Source organism: Thalassophryne amazonica, chromosome 16 (genome assembly GCF_902500255.1).
Source record: "Thalassophryne amazonica chromosome 16, fThaAma1.1, whole genome shotgun sequence".
Classification (NCBI taxonomy): domain Eukaryota; kingdom Metazoa; phylum Chordata; class Actinopteri; order Batrachoidiformes; family Batrachoididae; genus Thalassophryne; species Thalassophryne amazonica.
In genome coordinates, this window is record NC_047118.1 from 53,439,736 (window position 1) to 53,454,496 (window position 14,761).

Consider the following 14,761-nt stretch of genomic DNA (forward strand, 5'->3'; position numbering starts at 1 on the left):
AAATGTCCCGTCCGATCACAATGTATTTCCATTAAAAACCCAGAGCAGTCTGGATGTGCACAGTAACAGAGGTACAAATTAAAGTTCAGCTCTGACTGGAGGGCAATTTTATGGTAACGGAATTACAACAGCAGCAAAATCTTGGCATATGGCATCAGGACAGATCAGCTCAGATTGTAATTCCATTACCGTAGAATTGCCCTGGAGTCATTTTTGTGATTAAAACTCAGACCGTTTATTTTTTTTCCATGCCATGCTCAGACTCGGACCCACAACCTGATGTGCACCTGTTAAATCAGACACAAAAGGCTGTGATTTGACACTTTTCTGCTTTTACTCCTTCGTCTGCCATCATATTATTAGTATTTGTGGTGCGCATGCTGATAAATGGATCAAAAAAGAGGAAAATGTGCAGCTTACCTTTGATTTGGAGGTGATGCTTGTAGAAAGAAAAGCTTGTTGAGGGTCAAATTAGTCCAGAATAAAGCATAATTCAGAGACGGAGAACTTTAAAACTGACATGAACGTCATTGCATGACACGGAGTTACAGAGTTGCAGAAGCATAAATCAGGCTTTAAATTAATTAAATAGATCATCAAAAATTGTAAATTTGATAGCGTAACTATTTTTATATTTATTTTCATACACCTGTACCTCGTTGTGCTGCTGTATGTGGTTAAATAATTTTAAAAAATGTTGAAAAATGTTAAAAGGTTCATTCAGTAGTTCAGTGCAGTTGGAACCAAAATGGCTCCATGTTCTGAGTTGACGCCGCTCTTTCAATCAAGGCGCTCTAGTACTGTTGCCTCACAGGAAGAAGTGTGCCAGTGTGAATGTCTTTGTCTAAATGTGGCCCTGTGATATACTGGCATCTCGTTCCAAGGTGTAACTTTAATTGGTGTAAGCGGGTATAAAACAAAGAATGAATGGTAGTACGCTAGAAGACATGAAGGCACGTCTTGGTGTAAGGCTGAGTCTGTCCCCTCCTATTATTTGAGCTGATAGCAAGACCAGTTTGAAGGGGGAAGACTGCAGCAGACAGCATGATACTGCAAACCCCAAGCAATGCAACGTTGGCCTTCAGTATACTACACCTGAATGTGAGAGGGTCAGGAGACTAGAACTGTGTATGCCAGAAGACCCCCTACAGTACATGTCCCAGCTTCAGCTGTGCATGCTTCCAAAAAATAAAAACCCGGCAAAACAGGACTTTAATTTTGTGCTTGAGCTTTCAGTGAGGCGTGACTCTGACATTGATAAATGACGTTGGCTATTGAATGTGAACTGGAACCTGCAAAATTACAAAGATAACTTAACTTGTACTGCAGAGCTGGTTGTAAATATGTTGAATAATTTAAACATGACACCTGATGAATTCACAAAAACTATCTGTACGGTGTAAGAAATTCTTGGTGATTCTTAAGGGAATAAAAGAGAAACAGTGTGGTTTTCTGGTATATATAACAGCCTTTTTGCACTCTCTTGGTCTGAGGGTGATTAGTGTTCTCTCTGATAACCACAGCGTACCTGTCGGTCTCAGCTCCTTCGGTCGCGTAAAAAGACCTACTAAGTTTACAGACTGCGAACACCAGCATTATTGATTTTGGGCTGGCATTTGATATTGTCACATTCTCAGATCTGTTTCCAGGATTACAGTCGTGTGCCTCAAAGTTCGCACAGTGAGCGTGCGGAGGAGGAGGTGTTGCAGTTTGCAGGGGGTGGGGTCGTGCTGGAGCTTGTGACACATGCGGACCTTGTCAGGATCAAGAGGCGCATGGTGGCTTGATGACAAGGCAGAGGCAGCCAGGAAAACCTGATCCTTTTCCTTCGGGAGGACCAGGATACAAAGCCACAGTTTGCCTCAAGACGCAGTATCACCTCCGCTGTCCCACGCAAAGCCACTTCGCCTCCCACTCTACCCCTATCCATACCCACCTCCACTCATGCTTTGATTCCCGGCCAAGGCAAACAGCAAACTGCTTGCAGCCGCAGTCCCCGTTCCCTTGGCGACAGTGCACAAGGGCACAGCGCTGGCCTTAATGATTTGGATCAGCAAGGGCAGACAAAGGGGCCGATTCAGAGCCAGTCCAGAGATGTGGATGCAGGCAGAGCTTCATGCTGGACACTGGGGCTGAATACACAAGGAACAAAATAAATCCGCAGCATGCAAAACGTATCGCATCCAATCAACCAAGTGATATTAACACATCCTGTCACTTGGAGCAGACTCATTGAACAAAGAGGGTACTTGTTCGTGCTGGATGTGACCATTAATAGCAGTATAAAAAGGAAGGACACCGCTTAAGCAAGTGTAATTACCTCTATACTATTGACAGGGTCCTGCTGTGTCAAATCTGAAAATACACTAGGCAAGTCATAATAACAAGCTGAAAATTTTGTATATCTAGACAGAAACATTGTCTTTTAATTAGACAAAATTTGTTTTGAGAGATGAAGAAGTTCAGCCAATCCATACCCAACGTGCACTGATGCAAATTAAAAAAAATAACGTTCTCAATTATACACCAGGAGCAATTTGAGGACTAAGTTCAGTGGGACCTGTGAGATGCATGTTGTTCCTTCATCAAACCCTACCATATTTTGTGGCTGCTTTTCTAACCTTTCTTCCACCAATTCCAGTTATACATGAAATCTAACACCACCTGTGCATGGGCCATAATTTTAAACCTTTACGGTTTTAATTTAAAGAACAAATTATGACAGTTTTGCTCTTCTTCATAACACTGTTAAACCACACACTCCATTTTAATACAATAATTAAGCTAATGTAACTCAAACTTTGAAAAACGTTATAGTGGCTCATTTCAATTAATTAAACTAACTCAAAAAGGAACTGTTGTCATAACTCAGTTCCTTTAAGTGCATTTAAAGTCTTGGGACATTTAAGTGTTGGTGATGTATTTCCACTGCATTCCATTCACTCATTTTAACTGAGTTTATACCATTATGAAAAACTGCAAGTTCTGTTCATGGTAGCATTTTTTCCATTCTGTTGTAGTCCTTTTAGATTTTTTTTTTTTTTTTTAGAAAGCAGATTATTGCCAACAAGTAAGCCAACGAATGCATCAAAAATTTAATCCAACATATAATGCAAATCTTTAGGCAGAAATTTGTCACTTTTTTATTGAAAAACATAAACTAGATTTACACAACTTTAATTAACTATAAATTGTTAAGTTACTAAAACTTTAACAATTGAATTTTTGAAAATTATTTTATTTAAGTTGGCTAACTCAAATGGTTTAAGGCAATCGGTTTCCTAAAATGGTTTGAGTTCAATTAACTCATTCAGTTTTACAGTGAAGAGGCAAAAATAAGAAGTAGAACAACTGCATTTCTACATTGTATCACCATCAAACAGATACTAAAAGCACTTTACAATGATGACTCACATGTACTTCCCCTTCCCCAGCCAAGGCTGGTGCTCATTTTTACACTTGGATGGGCTGAGCCAACACAGATGAAGTGCTGCTGCTCTGACCAAAATTGATTTATTTATTCATTCATTTATGGACACCTAATTAAAATTTAAAAATAAACTTTCCTTTAAATAAAACTTTAAAAATTTGTGTTGCCTCTTCGGTGACCCATCACTTTATCGTGTTGGAGAGCTGTGTTGTCTGGAGCCTTCAAGCTCCTGGTAGGGTCTCCTATGGCAAATTGGTCTCAGGTGAGGGGCCAGACTAAGAATGGTTCACAAAGACTCCATAGACAAAAGAGACAGAGGAAACATGACCCGGCCCAGAAGAAGCCCAGGGACCCCATCTGGAGTCAGGCCTGGGCAGAGGGCCCGTCAGCTAGTGCCTGGTGGCTGGGCTTGCCCACAGAACCTGGCCAGGCTCAGCCCGAAAAAGCAACATGGACATTCCATGTTGCCTTTAGTAGTAGGTGTCCACTAATTACAGGGGGAACCACTGGGGTCGGGTGCGCTGTCCCATGGATGGCAGTGAAAGTCGTGGGCATTGACGGACCAGACGTGGGTGGCAGAAGCTAGCTCTGGGGGTGTGGAATGTCACCTCGCTGTAGGGGAAGGAGCTGAAACTTGTGTGGGAGGTGAATCACTACGAGTTAGATTTGGTGGGCCTCACCTCCACGCACAGCCTCAGCTCCGGAACCACTATCCTTTATAGGGGTTGAACCGATTGAACTGAAGTAGTTCAAGTACCTCTGACTCTTGTTCACGAGTGAGGGGACAATGGAGTGTGAGATTGGCCAGAGAATTGGTGCAGCAAGAACGGTAATGTATTTGCTCTACCGTAATGTTGTGACGAAAAAGGGAGTTGAGCCAAAAGGTGAAGCTCTCGATCTATTGGTCAATCTTCGTTCCTAGTCTCATGAGGGTTGGGTCATGACCAAAAGAACTAGATCACAGGTACAAGCGGCTGAAATGGGCTTCCTTGGAAGGGTGACTGGTGTCTTCCTTAGAGATAAGGTGAGAAGCTCAGGTCATCCGCAAGGGGCTTGGAGTAGAGCGGCTGCTCCATGTTGAAAGGAGCCAGCTGATGTGGTTTGGGTATCTGGTAAGGATGCCACCTGGGCGCCTTCCTACCTAGGGAGGTGTTCGAGGCACATCCAGCTGGGAGGAGACCTCGAGGAAGACCCAGGACTAGGTGGAAAGTTTATATCTCTACACTGGCCTGTGAACACCTCGGGATCCCCCTATCAGAGGTGGTTAATGTGGCCTGGGAAAAGGAAGTTTGGGGTCCCCTGTTGGAGATGTTGTGCCCATGACCCAATCCTGGATAAGCGGTTAAAGATTAAATGAGTGAAATTTGTGTTTTCTGACAGTAAAGTGCAGTTGCTGTACCATCCACATATTTGAATAATACATTGGTAGATTGTGCAATACACATGTTCAGAACAAAGACTTGGTAGCAAGCAGCAATACTGTTGAGTTTCTTATTCCGATTATTGATTATTGACAAGAAATGAACACAGAAGATTATGCACGTGCATAACCAATTTCAGCTCCGGAAATTTACAGGACATATTTGCGATGCATTTACCTGCACCAAATGACTTCAAACAATATTTCTTTTACGGTCACTAATAAAACCACAGGAGGCAGCGCTGGAGGTGGCAGGGTTGTAACTTTCCTTGGGAGTGATGAGTTTGGACAGACAGGAAAATAGATAAACAAGACGTCAGAGGTGAGATTGATCTGGACATGCATAGAAGAGAGCTCCAGGGTATATAGGGAGAAGGATGGAGCCACCAGGCACGAGGAGAAGAGGGAGGCCAAACACAAGGTTTATGGATGTGGTGAGGGAGGACATGCAGGGGGTTGGTGTGACAGAGGAAGATGCTGAGGTCAGGGTGAGATGGAGATGGATGATCTGCTGTGGTGATCCTGAACGATAGCAGCCAAACTAAAAAGAAGTGTAATTTTAGAAATAAAAATCACACTGGCACTATGGAGTGGGTAAAATGTGGCATTGTGAATCGTTTTGCAATTAAGCACAGCTCAAAGCGTTTTCTGTTAACGCCTGAGGAGGAGGTCTGAGGTGGATGTGATGTGTAACTCAGACAATTTGTGCCAAATCAAACCTGAATAAATCAAAGCCATATTTCAGCATTGCCTCACTGAGATGTAAATCTGGGGCTCAGAGCAGCTCTGCGGCCTCACCCTGGGACTGGAGGTACTGTGTTATTGTTGATTAAAATGGATTAAGGCTGAGATTATGCTCTGTCCTCTCCCAAAGTCCGCTCTAAACTAGCCCCAATAGTCCAGGTCAAATTGAAGAAAAATAGTCTCGGTGAGAGACGCTCTTTCAAACAAGCTCTCAGGTCTGTCTGCATAATGTGGTTTAATGCACACAGTGGCTTTTTCTTTATCAATGGACCACAGTGGGGAGAGGCTGAATGAGAGAGCTGAGAAAATTAAATGCAACAAAGGAGACAAGGAGGAAGAGGAGGTTGGTAGACAAAACTAAAATATCAGTGATCGAAAAACATATTAAAACCCAGTCAAAGCATGCAGCAGGGGATTGTTCAAATTAAGAAACTGTCTCCAATGTTTTTGACAATGTTTTTAAATAATTGTTTTATTAAATTAAAAATATGAACAGTACTACCAAATAAAAAAGCCTTTGTCAACATCATAAAATTAAAAAAGAAAAAGTTTAACTTCTAATTATTTTTGAAAACAAGGTGCCCAATGTTTAAATAATGTGTTTAAAATAAAATAATAGTTTCATTAAATTGCAATATAAACAGAACTACTGAATAAAAAAACTGCCATCATAAAAATAAAGACAACAAAGCAAAAGCATTTTTAATTTTAAATTATTTTGAAAACAAGGTGTCCAATGTTTAAATATTCTAAAATAAAATAATTGTTTCTTTAAATTGCAATATAAACAGAACTACTGAACAAAAAAAACTGTCAATTGTTGTGTGGGCCGCTGAAGAGGAGGTACTGCTGGCCCACCACCACCAGATGGCGCCCTGCTTGGAGTGCGGGTTTCAAGCCCGAGAGGGCGCCGAAACCAGTGGAGTGACAGCTGTCACATCATCACCACCAGCTGTCACTCATCTACATCAACCTCCATAAAAGCCGGACTGCAACTCCACCTCCCCGCCGAGAAATCAGCTACCATACAGGTAATTTCTCTGCTGAATTTAAACTGACTAATAGTCTGAACTTCTTTGCAGCCGTTTTCCTGTGGGTGTTGCTTTATCTGTGGGATTGGCGTTTGGTGTGATCAGCGACGGCTTCGCTTCACACCCCAACCAGATAAGTGGTTAGACAGGAGCTGCACGAGTGTGTGACTGGAGGTGGAGGTGCTCCCTTCCTTACAGAACACAGACTGTGGGATTACTGAGTGTGCGTACTCACACTCATCAAAACTGTTTCTGTTCTCTGCCAGCAGTACCGGGTCTGACTGCTGAAGACAGTGGCCACCTGGGGCGCAGGGCTTGGCGGCTCCGGTGTTCTTCAGATCCGTTGGTGGTGGAAGCCGTGTGGGATCCGGCTCTTCTATCTCCAGATGTCTTCTATCTTCGAGCCTGCCACACGTCACCTTGTGCATGATTGACATTCCGCAATATTGTTATTGTCTGTACTTCGTTGTGCGCTTCACAACATTAAATTGTTACTCTTTGGCTTATCCATTGTCCGTTCATTAACGCCCCCTGTTGTGGGTCCGTCACGACACCTTCCCAACATCAATGTCATAAAATAAAAAAACAGCAAAGCAAAAGCATCAACTTTAAATTATTTTGAAAACAAGGTGTCCAATCTTTAAATATTTTAAAATAAAATAATTGTTTCTTTAAATTGCAATATTAAGAGTACTACTAAATAAAAAGCCTTTGTCAATATTCATTCATTCATTCATCTTCTACCGCTTAGTCCAATTAAGGGTCGCGGGAGGCTGGAGCCTATCCCAGCAGTCATAGAGCGTGAGGCGGGGTACACCCAGGACAGGACGCCAGTCTGTCGCAGGGCCACAAATAGACAAACAAACACAGACACACCCACACACACATCTACAGACAATTTTTTAAAGAGTCCAATCCACCTAACCCGCATGTCTTTGGATGTGGGAGGAAACCAGAGCACCTGGAGGAAACCCACGCAAACATGGGGAGAACATGCAAACTTCACACAGAAAGGCCACAGGAATCGAACCCATGACCTTCTCGCTGTGAGGCAACAGTGCTAACCACTAAGCCACCGTGCTGCCCGCCTTTGTCAATATCATAAAAATAAAAAAAATCAAATCAAATCAATTTTATTTATATAGCGCCAAATCACAACAAACAGTTGCCCCAAGGCGCTTTATATTGTAAGGCAAGGCCATGCAATAATTACAGAAAAACCCCAACGGTCAAAACGACCCCCTGTGAGCAAGGACTTGGCAACAGTGGGAAGGAAAAACTCACTTTTAACAGGAAGAAACCTCCAGCAGAACCAGGCTCAGGGAGGGGCAGTCTTCTGCTGGGACTGGTTGGGGCTGAGGGAGAGAACCAGGAAAAAGACATGCTGTGGAGGGGAGCAGAGATCAATCACTAATGATTAAATGCAGAGTGGTACATACAGATCAAAAAGAGAAGGAAACACTCAGTGCATCATGGGAACCCCCCAGCAGTCTAAGTCTATAGCAGCATAACTAAGGGATGGTTCAGGGTCACCTGATCTAGCACTATGAGGTCCCTAAGATAAGATGGGACCTGATTATTCAAAACCTTATAAGTAAGAAGAAGAATTTTAAATTCTATTCTAGAATTAACAGGAAGCCAATGAAGAGAGGCCAATATGGGTGAGATATGCTCTCTCCTTCTAGTCCCCGTTAGTATTCTAGCTGCAGCATTTTGAATTAACTGAAGGCTTTTCAGGGATCTTTTAGGACAACCTGATAATAATGAATTACAATAGTCCAGCCTAGAGGAAATAAATGCATGAGTTAGTATTTCAGCATCACTCTGAGACAAGACCTTTCTCATTTTAGAGATATTGCGCAAATGCAAAAAAGCAGTCCTACATATTTGTTTAATATGCACATTGAATGACATATCCTGATCAAAAATGACTCCAAGATTTCTCACAGTATTACTACAGGTCAGGGTAATGCCATCCAGAGTAAGGATCTGGTTAGACACCATGTTTCTAAGATTTGTGGGGCCAAGTACAATAACTTCAGTTTTATCTGAGTTTAAAAGCAGGAAATTAGAGGTCATCCATGTCTTTATGTCTGTAAGACAATCCTGCAGTTTAGCTAATTGGTGTGTGTCCTCTGGCTTCATGGATAGATAAAGCTGGGTATCATCTGCGTAACAACGAAAATTTAAGCAATGCCGTCTAATAATACTGCCTAAGGGAAACATGTATAAAGTGAATAAAATTGGTCCTAGCACAGAACCTTGTGGAACTCAATAATTAACCTTAGTCTGTGAAGAAGATTCCCCATTTACATGAACAAATTGTAATCTATTAGATAAATATGATTCAAACCACTGCAGCGCAGTGCCTTTAATACCTATGGCATGCTCTAATCTCTGTAATAAAATATTATGGTCAACAGTATCAAAAGCAGCACTGAGGTCTAACAGAACAAGCACAGAGATGAGTCCACTGTCTGAGGCCATAAGAAGATCATTTGTAACCTTCACTAATGCTGTTTCTGTACTATGATGAATTCTAAAACCTGACTGAAACTCTTCAAATAGACCATTCCTCTGCAGATGATCAGTTAGCTGTTTTACAACTACCCTTTCAAGAATTTTTGAGAGAAAAGGAAGGTTGGAGATTAGCCTATAATTAGCTAAGATAGCTGGGTCAAGTGATGGCTTTTTAAGTAATGGTTTAATTACTGCCACCTTAAAAGCCTGTGGTACATAGCCAACTAATAAAGATAGATTGATCATATTTAAGATCAAAGCATTAATTAATGGTAAGGCTTCCGTGAGCAGCCTGGTAGGAATGGGGTCTAATAGACATGTTGATGGTTTGGAGGAAGTAACTAATGAAAATAACTCAGACAGAACAATCAGAGAGAAAGAGTCTAACCAAATACCAGCATTACTGAAAGCAGCCAAAGATAACGATACGTCTTTGGGATGGTTATGAGTAATTTTTTCTCTAATAGTTAAAATTTTATTAGCAAAGAAAGTCATGAAGTCATTACTAGTTAAAGTTAAAGGAATACTCGGCTCAATAGAGCTCTGACTCTTTGTCAGCCTGGCTACAGTGCTGAAAAGAAATCTGGGGTTGTTCTTATTTTCTTCAATTAGTGATGAGTAGTAAGATGTCCTAGCTTTACGGAAGGCTTTTTTATAGAGCAACAGACTCTTTTTCCAGGCTAAGTGAAGATCTTCTAAATTAGTGAGACGCCATTTCCTCTCCAACTTACGGGTTATCTGCTTTAAGCTGCGAGTTTGTGAGTTATACCACGGAGTCAGGCACTTCTGATTTAAAGCTCTCTTTTTCAGAGGAGCTACAGCATCCAAAGTTGTCTTCAATGAGGATGTAAAACTATTGACGAGATACTCTATCTCACTTACAGAGTTTAGGTAGCTACTCTGCACTGTGTTGGTACATGGCATTAGAGAACATAAAGAAGGAATCATATCCTTAAACCTAGTTACAGCGCTTTCTGAAAGACTTCTAGTGTAATGAAACTTATTCCCCACTGCTGGGTAGTCCATCAAAGTAAATGTAAATGTTATTAAGAAATGATAGACAGAAGGGAGTTTTCAGGGAATACTGTTAAGTCTTCAATTTCCATACCATATGTCAGAACAAGATCTAAGATATGATTAAAGTGGTGGGTGGACTCATTTACATTTTGAGCAAAGCCAATTGAGTCTAATAATAGATTAAATGCAGTGTTGAGGCTGTCATTCTCAGCATCTGTGTGGATGTTAAAATCGCCCACTATAATTATCTTATCTGAGCTAAGCACTAAGTCAGACAAAAGGTCTGAAAATTCACAGAGAAACTCACAGTAACGACCAGGTGGACGATATATAATAAATAAAACAAATAAAACTGGTTTTTGGGACTTCCAATTTGGATGGACAAGACTAAGAGTCAAGCTTTCAAATGAATTATAGCTCTGTCTGGGTTTTGGTTTAATTAATAAGCTGGAATGGAAGATTGCTGCTAATCCTCCGCCTCGGCCCATGCTATGAGCGTTCTGGCAGTTAGTGTGACTCGGGGGTGTTGACTCATTTAAACTAACATATTCATTCTGCTGTAACCAGGTTTCTGTAAGGCAGAATAAATCAATATGTTGATCAATTATTATATCATTTACTAACAGGGACTTAGAAGAGAGAGACCTAATGTTTAATAGACCACATTTAACTGTTTTAGTCTGTGGTGCAGTTAAAGGTGCTATATTATTTTTTCTTTTTGAATTTTTATGCTTAAATAGATTTTTACTGGTTATTGGTGGTCTGGGAGCAGGCACCGTCTCTACGGGGATGGGGTAATGAGGGGATGGCAGGGGGAGAGAAGCTGCAGAGAGGTGTGTAAGACTACAACTCTGCTTCCTGGTCCCAACCCTGGATAGTCACAGTTTGGAGGATTTAAGAAAATTGGCCAGATTTCTAGAAATGAGAGCTGCTCCATCCAAAGTGGGATGGAGGCCGTCTCTCCTAACAAGACCAGGTTTTCCCCAGAAGCTTTGCCAATTATCTATGAAGTCCACCTCATTTTTTGGACACCACTCAGACAGCCAGCAATTCAAGGAGCACATGCGGCTAAACATGTCACTCCCGGTCCAGTTGGGGAGGGGTCCAGAGAAAACTACAGAGTCCGACATTATTTTTGCAAAGTGACACACCGATTCAATGTTCATTTTAGTGACCTCCAATTGGCGTAACCGGGTGTCATTACTGCCGATGTGAATTACAATCTTACCAAATTTATGCTTAGCCTTAGCCAGCAGTTTCAAATTTCCTTCAATGTCACCTGCTCTGGCCCCCGGAAGACAATTGACTATGGTTGCTGGTGTCGCTAACTTCACATTTCTCAAAACAGAGTCGCCAATAACCAGAGTTTGATCCTCGGTGGGTGTGTCGCCGAGTGGGGAAAAATGGTTAGAAATGTGAACTGGTTGGCGGTGTACACAGGGCTTCTGTTTAGGGCTACGCTTCCTCCTCACAGTCACCCAGTCGGCCTGCTTTCCCGGCTGCTCGGGATCTGCTGGAAGGGAATTAACAGCGGCTAAGCTGCCTTGGTCCGCACCGACTACAGGGGCCTGGCTAGCTGTAGAATTTTCCACGGTGCGGAGCCGAGTCTCCAATTTGCCCAGCCTGGCCTCCAAAGCTACGAATAAGCTACACTTATTACAAGTACCATTACTGCTAAAGGAGGCCAAGGAATAACTAAACATTTCACACCCAGAGCAGAAAAGTGCGGGAGAGACAGGAGAAGCCGCCATGCTAAATCAGCTAAGAGCTAGTAGCTGCGCTAAGCTAGTGGATTCCTAAAAACACACAAAGTGAATAATGTGTAAATAATTTAGAGGTGATTCAGCAGAGGGAGTGCTTTAGTTAAGGCACGTGAAGATTACACTGTGAAACAAATCGTTATCTAGTTATCTAGATCAATCTAACTGCGCAGATTATACAGCTAACAGATACAGCAAAACACCGCTGTGCTCCGGAACAGGAAGTGATACAATACCGCAGTGAGAGCCAACCACCAGTAGAGGCAAGCAAGAGTCACCTTGCTTGCCTCTACTGAAAAAAAAACAACAAAAACAAAAGCAAAAGAGTTTTTAACTTCAAATTATTTTTCAAAAAGGTGCCCATAAACCTGAATGAAAACAAGGTATCCAAAGTTTAAATATTTTAAAATAATTGTTTCATTAAATTGCAATATGAGTAGCACTACTGAATAAAAAAAAGTCTTTGTCAGTATCATAAAAATTAAAAACAAAGCAAAAGAGTTTTCAAATTATTTTTCAAAAAGATGCCCATTTAAATAATATTTTAAAATAAAACTGTTTCATTAAACTGCAATATTAAACACATGAGGATGTTGACAGTGTGGCAAGAGTGTAATAACACCAACAATAACAACTTTACGTTACATGGTTCTTTCAGGATAAACATGAGTCTGCATGAGCAGGTACACCACTTGGAAAACGTCCGCTAAAGTAATTGTTTTCTGGAGCTCAGTGGACTCCCAACCCTCAGCATGGAGCAGAACGGGGGAGAGAAACTCAATCATCTGAATTCCTCAGCTCATAATATTTCAGAGTAATTTTTTCCTGTGTTTGGCCCGAGACATGCATCAAGCTTCAACCAGGCTAACTTGAGTGGAGCACATTGTGTAAGAGACTGTCTGCCTTTAACATCCTCTGTTCATGTGAACACACACTTGCTTTTTCTCTGCTTTGATTTCACCACAAATCTACATTAAAATGTATGTAATTTTGAGTTTAAAAACAAGTCATGACAGTAAATCTGTATTTCCCACTATCAAGTAAACTTTTCATGTATTCCATGGTTCATACGTCTGCTGTACCATGGGGGGAGGGGGGGAGTCATGGATCAACTATGTGCTTTACCCCACCTTTGCACTTGCAATACATATACTACTAACTTTGTAGTTTTACCATAAATAACACTTTCTGGCCGCCACGCTTCCTTTTTACTTTGTCAGTCTGCATCTACACACTTCTGTCCAGTTGGTGGAATTAATGCTCCCGTATCATGTCATGATAATGTAGCAATTCTGCCGTAACATCATTCGATTGCGGTCATCCATTGACGCTTATAAAAATGTTTGACTGGTGGATGGATATCTGCTGTGGACACTGTATTATTTGTTAATGCCGCTTCATACAATATTCTAACACCCTGATGAACATGTACCTGGACACTGAGCTTAATCAACATGACACAATAATTGATGATTCTGGAATTTTTAAACGGATCTAAAACTCCACAATGCAACACAAATCCTCTGATAACTGGTTGGGGAGTTTTCTACCAATAAGTACCAAACAGGACTTTCCCGTGAGAATTAATAAGTTTCATGTTGGACCGGCCATAACTGATCAAACAATCCAAACAAAACTACAAAGATCGTGAACGCCACATCCAAAAAGAAATTGATTGTCAGTAATGTAAAATCTTGACGTATTTTGAACATTTTCTGGGTGGACTGGCTTTTATTTTCTGAAACATTATATCAGTTCAGCAGAAATCCTGAAAATCAAGGACTGTCTGGAAAACGTTCATAACTTTCCATGTTTCTGCTCTTTGTTCTACTGTAGAAGTCACGTTTTAAAGCTTTTCTCTTCAAAATTCTCAAAATATAGTTTATGTCTGCATTTCTGATATGCATACACCACTAACCTAAATGTGACCTTGAGGGAGGACCCATCCGATATTGGTAACAAGTTTAAGGTCATAAAAAGTCACTCTGCAATTTGCCTGATTGCTGCCGGCAAGCTTGAAAAAAATCCTCAAGATGACTGAGCACGTGGTTTTGTTTTCATAAATCAGTATTTATTTCTGTTTTTAATGAAGGAAAATGATTCCATCTGCTGAAAAGTTATTGTTTTGCTCATTATCAAAAGCTTGAGTAAAACACTTGATTAACTGAGCGTGTCATCAGTGCAGCACCAGACCTGGACCTGACCAACCAATTATCACAATCCAACTCTGTTTATTTTATTTTATTTTTCTCCACTGCCAGTCATGACACGCTGGTGAAACTGGTGTTTTGCATCACATAGTTCTCCAACAGGAGATGTTCAGGAGGCAGAGGAGACGAGGTCTGCCCAGTTTGTCAGTCATCCAAAATGCTGTAAACACTGAAAGCTGACCCTTCCTAAGGGACGAGGATGACACCGATGCTGACAGGTCACATGGGCTTTGAGCTCATTTATTATATGAGCAATCATTTGTGTTTTTCATTTGAAGTTCATTTAATGGAACGAGAAAGTCATGTAGCTGCTGAAACAGCAAATCCAAAATTGCTTCAAAATCAAATTAAATCTTCCTTGATCTATGGCTTTTCTCTCCACAAAATTTCACAGATTTCCACTCTTTTTACAAAATCCTGCTGACAGACAGGCAAAAAAGAAACAATCAAACTCAAAAAAATACGTTGATGGAGGTCATTAGACAATGTATTTGGAGTAAGGACCGTGTAATTTCTGTAATTCCTTCATTTCCTTGAACAAAAATTGGAAATGGGACCAAAATCAAGTCTAAAATGAGGGAACTGAATTCTAATTCAGTTCAATTGAATGAAGGAAATAAATGTTGTAC